Here is a 13828-nt window from a genome sequence, read left to right on the forward strand (position 1 = left end):
AAAAATAATAAATAATGTATCATCGCCACAAATCTTGATGCACAACCAAAGTATTATAGAGCAGGAACCAAAGCGTTCATGCAAAAGTACACTCGAACATGACTATACGGAACTCCGATAAATAGAATTATCCTTTATATCAAACTACTTTAGACGACGGCGATGCTTTGACGTCAATGCACAAGAAACTCTACGATTACATCGAGCAAAAAAACGGGAACACTTGCTATATCTAATATTGGGGAGCACCAAACGCTCCAAGAGGTTGGCTTTCTGTCACAAATTTCTGGCTTCTCCTCACGGTAGGGGAGTTTTCTTTGTGCATTTGAGAGAGTGACAAGTGGGATTAGGATGATGAAAATATCTATTATTATTGGAATGCAAATAAAGAGTGAAGGGTCCCGATTTCAGGACACCCATGAGAACCTCTTCGACAGACCGGACGCGCGAACGAGCTCCCGATGGACATCGGAGGCACCGTCGCGAAGGGTGCCTTCCTACTGCTCTCGAGTACGGGAGACCGAAGCACTGGTGTGAGGGGGAAGAGGGGGGGAAGGGACGTAGGCAGCGGTGCGCTCTACGGTGACGTGAAAGATTGTGGGAATAGCGCCACATCCTGGACAGGCATCGGTGTAACGAGTTGGGTATATTTCATGCGTTAAGTGCAGATTCGGGAGGTCACTGCGCGGAACCCTCCCAAATGAAATGCTTTCCTCAATTAAGACTCTGCTTGTACTGCAAGTCTTCGTATAGCGCTTGCCGCCACGTGCTTTCCACCACGATTTCTCGTGCTCACATCACTGGCCCGTCGCACGAGGCCACCGTTCCCTTATCAGTTCTCTTTGTTAGCGCAATAGACGTTTTTCTATAGCGGTACAGATACTGTTGAACGCGCGCGAACGGTGCGTCAGCGCTGGTTGCAGCTTAAGCACTCTGGGTGCGATATTGGAAAAGAATGCTGACATTAGCGGCAAGGCAGAAACGCTTCTAGCGCCCGCCAACTTATGAAGGTTTGGAGGCGCTGTTTGCAACGACGACGTATCTTCTCCTGTATATGCCAACCCTGTCTATTAGCCCCGAGAAGTTGTAGTGGTGCCTCATAGTGGGAGGCCTGAGTGACGTCAGGGCAAGGACTCTTCGATGACCGCCGCCGCGCGCCTACATAATGATGCGCTCGCTTCGTGCGCCGTTCCGCTGTTTGCGTTCGCTTTCTGCTCGTCTCAAGCTGCATATGAATGGCGAAAACAGAATCGATGACGTTCTTGGTAAAACAATAAATGTTTTTTTTTATCGAAATAGAAAATAAAGGAAGAAGTTTTTGTCACCATTACTTGGCGGCGGCTACCCCTTTCCGCATGTTTATTTTTGCTTCCCAATCGTCCGCTCGATCGTAGGCAATGTGTAAGGAGTGAAAAAGTCTGTGCCGCGCTGCTAACCCCGATGATGGATTGCAATCCTGGCTACGGCAGTCGCTTTCCAATGGGCTTCAGCATGAACACATTTCTGCTCGAATACAACAAACTCATTGGCGCATAATCAAGTGATTTTGAGACGCAAGGCACAATATTTACATTATTAGGTTGAGCTTTTCTTGGGTGATTCCTATAGAAGGTATGAGACTTTGCCCTCCTCTAAGGTTATTTGTACTTGACGAATCGACGTATTTACGGACACTGCTTTCGCTAGTGTGCCCGCAATACCCGTGCTTGCGTGCATTATCGAGTCTCGCAAAATATCTCGTATGCGCTCGGCTTAGAATACCACCCTCGCTGTTGCATGTGTTTTTCTCGTGTACTTGCTCGCTCGACACGCTGTTCAGTTTCATGTTTCTCTCGCAATAATTTTGGACGTTCATCTTACCGAAATCATTGAAGTTATGTGCGGAAATTTTCATTGCAATCAGATTCTGTCTTCGTGCAGGATTGTAGCAACGGTGCTGTTGCACTCGTAACTACCAGTTTAGATAGCCACCTCATAAATTGATTTTCATCATGGCTGATTACCTGTGCGTGGACATGACTTACGAGACGAGTCATTGCCTCATCGAGGCGAAGGTTGTTCAGTTATTACATGGGTCGCGTCGCTGACTGCGCCGTGGAAAATGTTCATTTTGACTCCCTGGCGTTTGTGTTGGAATCATTGCTATCAGCGGTGCTCCCATGGGAAGTGCACAGTACTGTTTGTGACGCGGCGGTGGATCATACCAGCATTTCACAAAAATCAGTGTATACGAGTATACACAATTTCTGGCCACGGTTGAGGAGAAACATGCACGTATGATCTGAGTAAACGGACATATCCAAACATTTCCGAAACCGTTATATGCGGCAGTATAATTTATAATATTTACTAAATATGTGTAAGTGAGAACAAACTTCACTTCAACGTGATAGTCCGTAGTTTAATCCCGGGTGGTAAACTTTCACGGTAAAACACAATGTATTTAGTGAGTTGGAAACATCCCGATTTCAATTGTGATACTTCGGCACACATATGTTGTCATCCCGGAGTCTATGCCTAGTTGTAATCACGTGATCATCATTTAGCATGTTTTCCCATAGCCCCCATTTCTTGGTGCCACGCAACGAAAAAACAAATCACAGCATATCCACGGTGTGAATGATGATTGGTGGGGCGCAGCGTTCGTCAGTCTGTCTGTCCATTTGTTCTTGCGTCCGCCTATCTGTGTGATCCTTGGTGCATCCGTCCGTTTGTTCATTCGTCTGTATGTTCGTCCATCTCTTACTGCGGCCATCCCTCTGTCTGTCCGTCCGTGCGTGTGTCAGTCTGTTCGTCCGTCCATATGTCTAGTGAAAACTCCAAGCACAGCCATCTCACATCTTTTCATCATGTATTCATCACATACAAGTGCCCCCATCCAGCAGACATTGCAAGGACCGCTATTTCGGGTATGTGCCACTGGTGGTTACGTACTACGAGGGACGGACAAGCCACGCCATAAGGAGCTTCGTCCCTAAAACAATTTTCACAGGAAATCTGCCGTTCAGAAGGGAGTCTGCCTATATACTAAGCTAAATTACGCAAACTTTTTGCAGTCTCGGAAGCTTTCACTAGTTACGAAACGTTTCAGTTTGTATCTTCAGAGATTTCCGTCACGCAACGAAGGAGTAATCACCAACGTATCGCTAAAGAGTGGGCGCGTGGCAGCCGCAGAAAATGGAGACAAGCGGTGGCGGAGAAGATGAGTCCTTGCCGTGCCGTCGTCGCATCGCCGTGACCACAGAGACGCCAGTGTTCGTTCTCGGGGCTAAAAACCCCAAATCCCCAACTACAAAAGCGCGTTAAAGTAAAAACAAAAGCAAAACCCGGCTGAAACACGGGTGATGCGTCTTCTATGGACCCATGCGTCTTCTCTGGACCCCAATAAAGTTTTCATCATCGCCATCCTGCCTCAAAAGCGTGCTGCTTACATTATTGTGAAGCAGTGACGTGTAGCCAACTTGTGCTCCAATTTTTGCACGTAAAAAGCAAAAAAACCCAATTAAAAGCTGTATATCGAATTACCCTCCATCTATAGCTTCTAATTAGGCTTTAATTAAATCAGCCCGTATCAAAACTGGATCTTTTTTTTTTGTTGCGAGTTTGATATATGCGAGCTCGGCTGTGTTTGGTTTTCTTTTTCACGTCAAAAGCTCGCAAGCCTTATTGTTAAGGCCAAAGAGCTGTGAAAATGCTTTCTTTGGACACACATACGGCGAGCTCGTCATAATTTTAAAAGCAAGCAAGTAAGGCTCGAGACCATTGCGCTCCGTGACCCGTGGAGCTGTCGTCGCCGTTCTCGGCGGATTCCCCTCTCCTCTATACAGCGTAGCGCACCAGCTGTTCGTGCTTGATCGCCCCGGCTTTGAGAGACCGGCGATGCGAATTGATGGTGCCATAAAACTTGCTATTGAACGAGCTGGTGTTGAATCACGCACGGCGTTTCAAGCGCAAAAGTGGGACGTAAAAGAACCATAGGAAAGAAGAAGGATACAGTGCGCGGGACGAGCGCTAAACATGGACTGTTGTTATTTCAGAAGATACCACAGAAGGTGGCCGCGTAAGCACATACGCACAAACTATGGACCGCAACTACTACAGTATTGCCTACGGAATGCTTTAAGTAAACCGAAACTAACAGATGACATTACGTATGAGGCCTAAAGATTAAATGTTAAGTATGGTGTGTTTCAATGTTTTGTTTTCTAGCGTAAATAAATCTTGAGTGTTTGTGTTTTCGCTTTCAGCATTGCGAGTTCGAATGTTTGCCTCAAATAAAACTCTTCTTATACTTCAAGTCTTCTTATACCACTACTCTTCTTGTAGCGACGTTTTCTATCCTTTAAAAATACATAAGATGCAAAAAAGTTCATTTGGTTCATCTATGAAGTGCCTTTTGGTACATCAACTGCAGGTTTGCATCTCATAAGCTTTATCACTTTGGACTAAGTGCCAGTTTTAAATTTGATAATAAATAAAACGTATGGTGTTTTGAGAGATTTCTTTTCTGTGAGTCCGAAAAAAAAAAGAAATAGAGAGTTAGGTCGTACGAAAAGGTGTGAAATGGATGGTACAAACCGCACGTTTTAACTCTTCAATTCAACGCTTGTTCCTTGCGTTTTGGCTTCTAAATCATTAAGCATCAACTAAATTTGATCTATTTTTTTGTGCGACAGGCGTATTTTACATGAAATTAGTAAGCGCATGCGCACGTGCATATGTGCATTTTAAGTTACTAAATGTATATAATATCCTTCTGACGCTTGTTGATCTTTTGTTATTAATGTCTTTGTTTCCAAGCGATGTATCTCTTTGCAACGATGTGCCACTTTCTTTTTCAATTTGCATGTAAAACGTAACTACCCCTGTGCAGCCATGAATCCTTGCACTGGAGTCGAAAGGTTCATCAAGCTGTCGAACGACAGCTTTTGATCGCCACTTCTCTGTTTTTTTTAAAAGGGACGAAAATATGGTTGAATGATTGATTGATACAGACCTGCACATGCTCAGGTGGGCTGATCTGCGACGCACTGCAAACATCAGCCGCCGCTGTGTAAGAGTAAGTGCGGAAAATAGACTTGACATGACAAAAAAAGCATAGAGCTATTATTTTGTTATTTGCAAACTAATCTAATTCTTATTTATCATTTTTCTTGTTGTTCTTGTGCCTTTAATGGAGGTGAAGCATGCAGAAACAGTGAGCAGGGCAAAAGGTAACTGAGCTTAGTTTGGGAATGTTGTGTTCATGTTTGTTTATGAACCACTTTAAGGTTAGAGAAACGATAAGTTAACAAAGCAATAAGAATAAGGTTGGTTTGTGTACACGAGCCTTAGTAATCAGTATAGATGGGATTTTAGGTAACTGCCACTTTTGATCGTTGAATTCCTATTGCGCGATTTTGATGAGTTAGTCTGATTTAGTGGTTGAGAAGTGCTTTTATATGGTTTTTATAGTGCCTTTAAATGCATATATTTTGCTTTTGTGCTTAAATGTCTTTATGAGCCTACAAAAGCCTATTTTCAAGATCGGCAACTGTATGAACACTGTTCAATCTAATATTTCGGATTCGAGTGCGCCATCTGTTCGTTTTTCAGGCTACCGGGTAATAGTGGCGGCTCAAAACCCCAACACGCATTGTTAGCTAGGCATGAACGGTGTCGAACTGCTAAGACAAAGGGCGCGGGTTCGATTCTCGACCTCGGTGTCCGAATTTTACTGTGAAGGACACCTTAGTGTTGGATTATGCTGGCTGATGCCGATAAGGTATTCCCGGCTTTTGTAGTAAATCGGGTAATCTACTCCTTTTCATACTGGCCTTTTTCTTACTCTTGCGGTGGTTTTAGAACGTGAGACCATGGAATTATATTATTATTATTATTATTATTATTATTATTATTATTATTATTATTATTATTATTATTATTATTATTCATACTACCACATGGGCAAGGTGTATGTGCAACAACAAGACCCTTTAAGAAGACAAACATACAAACGTGGTCTGGGACTTCTCAAATAGGCAGACTACGGCGCTTAGGTATACGTAGCGCATTGAAAGAATTATTCGGGGAGAACTCTATGGCCCTAGAGGAAACGTTGAAACAGTTACAGCGTAAAAAAAAAGTCGGACACGACAGAAAATACAAGAAACAACGTATTGTCTGACAAAACTGTTAAACTCAGTCTCAAAAATTGATATCCAATCCCAAGTTTTTTCCTGTAAAGCGTACTTTGTAGCAAGTTGCGATGTGTAACAGGAAGACAACTTATGACAAAGTTGTTGCTCATAGGCAATCAGAGGAAGAAGAGTACAAAAAATGAAGAGGAGGAAGCAACAAAAAGGGAAAAGGCAGGGAAGTTAACCAGAAAGACATCCGGTTGGCTACCCTACACTGAGGGATTAAGGAAGGGGACATGAAAGACGAGAAAGAGGGAAGAGAGAGAAAAGAAAAAAAAGGGTGGAGGAGAGACTGACAGTAATTTCACTGCAGTGTGTAGAACTCTACCGCATGTCAGAGGCGTTCACACAAGCCTGTCTTTCTCAGGAAACCCAGCAGGGCTTTCACTGCCTTGTGGGCTGTCGAGGCATGTGGACGTTGCTGTAATAGCACCTGTACAGAAAGAGGCCGATCATCCAGTCGCCACATTGCGTTGGCAAGTACTTGTCTATCTGAGGCAAATCGAGGACAATGGCACAGCAGGTGTTCGATATTTTCGTCGGTGCCGCAAACATCGCACGCCGCACTGTCAGTAATTCCGATTAACGTGGTATAAGCTTTCGTGAAAGCAACTCCCAGCCAAAGGCGATAGAGAAGCGAAGCTGCACGTCGATGTAGGCCGGTAGGAGGCCGGAGTTCTAGTGAAGGGTCGAGCTCGTGCAGTCTTGTACGTCGTATGCTTGGTGTGTTCCACTCAGTCAGTGTGAGACTGCGGGCCAGTTGACGAATCTGCCTCGCCGCATCCGCTCTTGAAAGCGGAATCGGAACGCTGTTCGCTTCTTTATGTGATGTGCGAGCAGCATGATCTGCAGAATCATTGCCGCCTATACCACTATGCCCAGGTAACCACTGAAAGGCGATGTCATGGCCTTTTTGTATTAAAAGGTGGTGAAGTTTCACGGTTTGGTAGGTCAACTGGTCGTGGCATCCACGTCGGAGAACTGATATCAGGCACTGTAACGCTGGTTTTGAGTCAGAAAACACAGCCCATTTACCTGGTCTTTCTTCTGAATTGATGTGTTCCAGTGCATTGCGCAGAGCCTCGAGTTCGGCCGTCGTTGAAGTTGTCACATGTGAAGTCTTAAAACACCAAGTTACCCCTTGTGATGGTATAACCACTGCTCCACCTGAACTAGACAGCGTAGTAGAGCCATCTGTGTAAACGTGCACGTGGTTACCGTAGTTTTGTTCCAGTAGGAATAGACTCAGTTGTTTAAGGGCATGTGTCGGTAAGTCCGATTTTCTCCTCCTTCCTGGAATCATTAAGTGAACTCGCGGCCGGCTCAAGCTCCAAGGAGGAAGCAGTGGCTTTGATGCAGGTGCGTATGTCTCAGCAAACGATCAACGATGCTTGTAGACAATAGTGCCGTATGTCGTGCGGGGCCTTTCAGCAGCTAGGCTCGCCAGGTGGTGAGAAGGGGTCCTGGCATAATGCCTGAGGTGCATGCGCATTGTCTCGGTAATAATATGCGTATTTATCGAGTGATCTTGAGTGATGGCAATGGTTTCAGCCGTTGAAGCACTGCGGGGTAATCCAAGGCATATCTTAAGTGCTTGGGCTTGAATGCTCTGAATTGCGCGCAGGTTGGTCTTGCCGGTGTTAGATATTGCAGGTAAGCTGTACCGTAAGAATCCGAGAAACAGCACGCTGTACAGTTGTAGCATGGATGGTATGGGCACTCCCCAATTCTTTCCTGCAAGGAATTTGAACATGTGGCATGTTGCGATCAGCCGCTTCTTCACATAGTTCACGTGTGGAGTCCACGACAGGTTTCTATCTATTATGACTCCCAAGAATCTGTGGCTTCTGCTGAACGATATGTATTCTTAATTAATCAATATACTGTAAGCAGACATTGGTTTCCGCGTGAACGCTACCACTGCACATTTTCCGCAGGACACCTCGAGGCCCTGTTTACGAAGATAGCATGACGTCGTTGCAGCAGCCTTCTGAAGGCGGGCGCGTAGCTGAGGCCTTGTCACACCTGATGTCCAAATGCAGATGTCATCAGCATAGACAGAAAGTTCTACAGTGCTAGGTAGCTGCTCCACTAGACCAATGAGAGTTAGGCTTAAAAGGGTAGGGCTTAGCACTCCTCCCTGAGGAACTCCTCGGCTGCTGTAATAATCAGGTGTTTGGTCATTCGCTGTCATCACGTAAAATAATCTCAGCTGTAAGTAGCTGTACACCCACATACATATCTTGTCACCAAGACCTACTGTTTCCAAAGCACTAAGGATGGCTTCATGGGTGACATTGTCGTAAGCCTCCTTAACGTCTAGAAACAGGGTGGCGCACAGTCTCTTACAGGCTTTCTGGTGTTGAACATATGTCATCAGATCAACAACGTTGTCGATTGACGAATGGCTGCGCCTGAATCCGGTCATGGATACTGGATAGATTCCGTAGTGCTCTAAATACCACTCCATTCGTGTTAGAATCATTCGTTCCATCGTTTTTCCCACACAACTGGCAAGTGCGATAGGACGGTATGAGGCAATATCCAAAGGAGATTTACCAGCATTTAGAAGTGGAATGAGGCGACTTCCCTTCCATGCCTGGGGAACCGTACCAGTCTGCCAGGAGTCGTTGTATAGGCGTAAGAGTGCCTCCCGAGCTTCGTCTCCAAGATTACAAAGGGCACGACAGGTAATGCCGTCAGGTCCTGGTGCTGAAGAACGTCTGCAAAGAGCCAGTGCCGCCTCTAGCTCATCCATAGAAAACTGGCATTCCATACGGGGATCACGTGAGGGCAGGGCGTTGTCAAATGTTCCCGTTCTTGATACTGTGAAATTGGAATCACCGGCAATTCTTCTACAGAAAGATTCTGCGACGTCAATCTTTCTGAATCGAAAGCGAAGTGCCAGAGATGTAAACGGGTGTCGCTGACCTAAGGTTGTGCTAAGACCCCGGACAGTTTGCCATATCAGTGATAGGGGCTTTCGTGGATCCAACGACTCGCAAAAGGATGTCCAATGTCGCCTAGCCAGTTTATCCATGTGCCGCTGCATTTTCTTTTGAATGCGTCTAGCCAGCCTCAAATCATCCATGCACTTTGTCCGTCGGTACCTTCGTTCTGCACGACGGCGTACTGCGCGAAGTTTCTCAAGCTCGATGTCGAAATCGGTGCACTTGTGACAAGTCAAATGTGTATGCGTGGTATTCTGCAGGACATCCTTTATCGAGTCCTCTAGGTTATATGATGAGCCGTCGGTACAGCAGTCTTCCATTAACATTTTGAATTTCGGCCAATCGGTGTACTTGAGGCCTCTTGAGGACTTGGAGCTGGTGAAACCTTCTATACACAGGTAAGTTGGTATTTGGTCGCTGCCCCGCGTTTTCAAATCTGAAAACCAGTGCACTTTCCTGGTAAGTGAGCGAGAAACCAATGTAAGGTCCAGGCAGCTGCTATAGGCTGATCCGCGTAAATATGTAGGGCTTCCATCGTTACAAACGCAGAGTTCGTACTCCGAGGCTAAGGACACCAATTTTCTTCCTCTAGAGTTGTCCCTGGAGCTTCCCCATAGGAAATGGTGGGCATTGAAGTCGCCAGTGATCACCCGTGGCCTTGGAGTCGACGTCAGAATACCGCGTAAGCGCTCGTAGTCAAGGCGGCTTGATGGCGATAAGTAAGCTGCGATAATCGTGAAAGCGACTTTATCCTTCTTCACAGTAAGGCACACATACTGATTCCCTTCATCAGGCGAGACTCTGTGGTGAACATAAGTGAGGTCATGGCGCATGAATACAACAACTTTGCTGCAGTCTCTGTGAGTGGAGGACATAAAGCACTCATATCCTGACAGCTTGATTGAAGTACACAGGTTGGGTTCACAAATCACGATAATGGGGAAGCGGTTCACAAATACAAACTGTCTAAAGTCAGGCATGCGCGACTTCAGTCCTCTGACATTCCACTGAAAGACAGATGCATTCTTGACTTCCGCTCGAAACGACGGTGCCTCGCTGGCCATGGTTTTACCTTAGAGCTGCAAGCACCGGACTCAGGGTGTCCAGCACATGCAGTGCGGTCTGCGCTGCAGAAATCTTCTTATTACTCAGTAGGACCCGCATGGTACTCATCAGCGATTGCAGCAAGCTTATCACTTGATCTTCATTCATCGCATCACTGGTTTGAGGGGTCGTCGAGGGCGGCAGGATTTGATGCAGCTCCGAAGTAGGTTGACGTCGTGGAAGAGAGGGCCACTGTTCGGAAGGCGCGACTGCTGTCCCTTTCTTCTGTTTGGCAGTATCCGTCTTCAGTGAGCTCGGTGTTTGTGGGTCGGCCTCTTTATAGAGGATGACATCTCTATATCGGTAGAGCCGTTTTTCCGTGATGGTCTTCGCCCACCACGCCGTCGTGCGCAGCTTTCCTGTGCGTTGAATTGTCCCGCACCATACGCCTGAGTACCGCGTGCTCGTTTCGCACCCGCGGGCAATCTTTGGATGAGGCCTCATGAGCGCCGTGGCAGTTTGGACATCGTAGCATGATGGCACTGCAGGCGTCTTTTGAGTGAGACTCAGCGCACCGCGGACACACAACTTTGTTCTCACAGACACCTTTTACGTGTCCCATCTTGAAGCACTTGTAGCATTGCAGTGGCTTCGGTATGTAAGGGCGCACTGAGTGGCGAACATGGCCAACTTTGACATACGAGGGAAGGCTGTCTCCCTCGAACACAAGCCTCAAGCAGCGTGAGTTGCCGAGTCTGGTAATATGCGTGATGCGGGTGCCTTCAGTCGCTGGCTTTATTAGTATTGGCAGGTCTTTAGCGGAGATGGAAAGATCCACATCATAAATGACGCCTACAGTGCCATTACAACCTGTAGCGACCATTGGCCAAACTTTCATGTTGCCAATTTCTGTTATGTGCCGAAGGCTTTGCAATGCGCTACGGTGCATAACGTCTACAGCAAAGACATTTTTTCGTGCATTGATCCTCACGTCTTTGATCTCATTCGGCGCGGTTTCCTCGAGAAGCACAGAAAGAACTTGCCTGTTCGGGAGTCGCAAGTTAGATGCAGGGTCTTCGGGCATAAACAGCATGGTGTGCGGCCACCGCTATGGTACAGTATTAACGGTGGAAACACTTGCCGACGATGCCGTCCGCAGCAGTCTTCGTTTTGTAGATCGATTCATGACGACCGTGAAGTCATCATCTGATGACTCAAAGCCGTTCGAGTACGAATCGGTTGCCTCACTGTCGGTGTTGGAGAGGACGACGAAGTGATTCTCTCACAGAACGCTTGTGCCCGTGTCTCTGTATTTTCAATTTGTTTTCCTGGAAATCCTGGGAGCTGCCGCTCCCTCCTTTGCGGTGATGCTTCAGGACACACATGAGAATGTTCAAGGCGTGCAACCGTCACGCCGGACTTCGTCGTCCAGGAAGCATAGCAACGCGTCGAGCAAAAAAATGAAGAAATCAACAGCCAACTCAGTATATAGCCGATGAAGTATAAGAGTGTAGTTGCACCAATTAACAAAACTGTTAAATCCAGTCACAAAATTGCTCTCAAATTGCAAGTTTTTTGTTGTAAAGCGTGCTTTGTGGCTTGTTTGGGAGTGTAACAGAAAGCCAACTTACTACAAAATCGCTGTTGATGGGCAGAAGTTGACAAAGGAGAAGAAGGAGCACCTTATCGTATGCTGCATTTTAATGCAGTTTTCCGCTTCCAGGCATGGCACGACTAGCGCCTCACCAAAGAAATATTTCAAAAGAATGGCACTGACGCCCTACTTTTTCATCTATTTTTCCTTCTAACATTATGTAACATCAGTAAAATCATTGTCTGTTAGTTCTCTTTAATGTTTTTGTCTTCTGTCTCTCATTGCCTATAAATAACTAGCAGCGATTTTGCTGTGGAAAACACCAGCGCTCACTGAATGGTGCGCGCCTCCCCAAGTTTCACGTTACTGGTTCTGGAACACTTTCCCAGTATTTTTTAGATGCGAAGCGTCTTATGGTCGAGCTCAATCCGGTGTGAGGCGTGACCACCCTCACAAAGCATGCGCGCCTTCTCCCTCTGTCCTCTCTTACGCCATTTCTCTCGCCTTGCTACACCGACGCTCGCTCCCCCCCTCTCTCTCCTCTTCTACGCTTCCCCTCTTTAGCCTCGCAACGCTGACGCCGGCAGCGTCTGCTAACCAACGCCCACTCCCCCTCTGTCTCCTCGAGGCATCCTTTCCAGCGGTGTTTACACCCTCATTGCGTATGCGTGTTCCCTCCCCTCTAGCTTCTCTTTTACGCTCTCCCCCTTTCTCGCTTTGCTACACCGACGCAGACCACGTATGTTAGTGAGCCTTTGATTGGAAAAAAAAGATCACAGTGTATCCACGGAGTGAACGATGATGAGTGGGGCGAAGCGTCCGTCCGTTCGTTTTTGCTTCCGCTCGTCCGTGCGTCCGTCCCTTTATTCGTCTGTGCATCCATCCGACCGTCCATCCATATATCTATCCATGCGTCCGTCCGTGCATCTGTCCGTATGTCCATCCGTCCATCCGCGTCTGTCCATATAGTGAACACTCGAAGTACCGACATCTCGCATCTTTTCATCATATATTCAGCATGGAGATGGCAATCGCGCACTTTCTTACGGCCTGCGCTTCGTATCTACTTCCCACCTTTCACCGCCTCTAGTTCGTGGCTATATACTAGCTCACTATATTTATGGCACTGCGACCAAACCCTCGCTAAACCTTGCTAAAATGAAGGAGGTTACGCCCAGCGAGTTTAACGTGGCAACCATTTTTTTGTCAAATAGTGCTTAAAGTGCGTCCTTCCGATACTACTTTTTTCAGTAAGCACTGAATTCAAGGCAAATTTTATTGGAGATTAAGTCATCAATACTCGTCTCTTAAGGTATGTCATCAGAAACAACTATCTCATTATTTATGATAAACGTGCCCGTGTTTCCTTTTCTATTGAAAAGGGTGTGCGCGTGCCGCTCTTCTAGTGCAGCCGTGGAGGTGGCTAACTACTACTACGACGACGGTGACTTTTACATACATCGCGGACGCACGATCCACGGCATAGGGAGCTTCTCCCTCAAAACCAATGGCTCGCACTGCACAAACGTTGATCGGCCATGACGTATATAAAGGCACATGATCTTGACTTCCAAGGTAGTGCCGGTGGGAGATTATTCATGTGCGTTGTTGAACAATAAAAATTCGCAGCGTACGCGTTCATTAAAAGCCGACTGTGGGTCTCTGTGTCCAGTCAGAGCTTTTTTTTTCTCATTGCCCATTAGCAGCGACTGGCATGTTCCCGTACGAAACAACGGTCCATCACTGTGAGCTTTGCGCCTCCCCAGGATTCTCTCCTGCGCAACGCCTTGACGAGCGCCAGTGTCAACACCGCCGCCCGTGTAAGTGTTAGCGCCCGCTACTTCGCATCTTCACAGGGTTTCCTTTTGCGGGAAACGGTGTAATTCTTTGGCTGCGCGCTTCGCCTTTCAGGCCCGTGTCCTTTGAGCTACTTGTGATTCTAATAAATGAAATAATCGGTCGAGCTCGGAAGCCAATGGAGACAAAAAAAAATCAGTCTGCCTACAATACAAAGCTCCATGTCGATCAATGATGAACGACTACGTAAGACGTCTAGGACG

The 13828-nt window shown here is 46.7% G+C and overlaps 1 protein-coding gene across 1 annotated transcript in view; it reads right to left on the reverse strand.

Annotated features, from left to right (window-relative positions):
- Window positions 1–13828, reverse strand: part of LOC119185044 (neurotrimin-like) — a 166561-nt gene that overhangs the window by 26558 nt on the left and 126175 nt on the right. The gene's annotated exons all lie outside the window — the stretch shown is intronic.

The sequence above is a fragment of the Rhipicephalus microplus genome, chromosome 1 (genome assembly GCF_043290135.1).
Source record: "Rhipicephalus microplus isolate Deutch F79 chromosome 1, USDA_Rmic, whole genome shotgun sequence".
NCBI lineage: Eukaryota > Metazoa > Arthropoda > Arachnida > Ixodida > Ixodidae > Rhipicephalus > Rhipicephalus microplus.